Below are 677 nucleotides of genomic sequence, written 5' to 3'. Positions count from 1 at the left end.
TTTTTAAGACAAGGTCTCCCTGTAGTCCCAGCTGTCCTGGAACTCACTATGTAGATCAGGCTGGCCTTGAATTCATGGAGACTCACCTGCCTCTACCTTCCGAGAACTGGGATTAAAGGAGTGCACCACCATACCCAGCCACGATGCTCTATTTTATGCCTCAGTCAGGATGGACCAAGACTGTCTAATCAACATGCAGTATAAGAAAACTTTCCTGTCATTGTGCGAATGAAACGCAGCCTTCCAGTATCACAATATGGATCCTTATGGCCACTTCCCTTACCTCTTAGGGCACAGTGAACTTAGGGTCATCTCAAACCCTCAGAACTTGTTCACATAAGCTATAATTAACTAAGCACCTTTACTTGGTGGCGGTGGTGGTGATGGTTGTGGTGGTGCTGGTGGTGGTGGCGGTGGTGGTAGTGGTGCTAAAATGAAGTCATTATTCACAGGTGCTAACACTTTGCTTCACCTTGAATATAATATCAAATTTAGAATACACATGTAGCTTTCTTCCCAGAATAAGATGCTAAATGGTTTAAGGCTTTATAAATACCATGAGACATCAAGTTCAGGCTAAGAAAGGATAGCACTGAGCCTGTGGTGATGAAGGAGAAATTCTCATTCATATGTTCTCTCTCTCTCTCTCTCTCTCTCTCTCTCTCTCTCTCTCACAC

General features: G+C 44.0%; 1 pseudogene; it reads left to right on the top strand.

Moving 5' to 3' along the window:
* The window catches only part of LOC103752252, a 104,851-nt pseudogene that overhangs the window by 103,153 nt on the left and 1,021 nt on the right, over positions 1-677 (top strand).

The sequence above is a fragment of the Nannospalax galili genome, unplaced genomic scaffold (assembly GCF_000622305.1).
Source record: "Nannospalax galili isolate Female #2095 unplaced genomic scaffold, S.galili_v1.0 scaffold146, whole genome shotgun sequence".
Taxonomy (NCBI): Eukaryota; Metazoa; Chordata; class Mammalia; order Rodentia; family Spalacidae; genus Nannospalax; species Nannospalax galili.
Note: the sequence above shows the minus strand (reverse complement) of the source record. Positions and strands in the feature narration are given on the sequence as shown.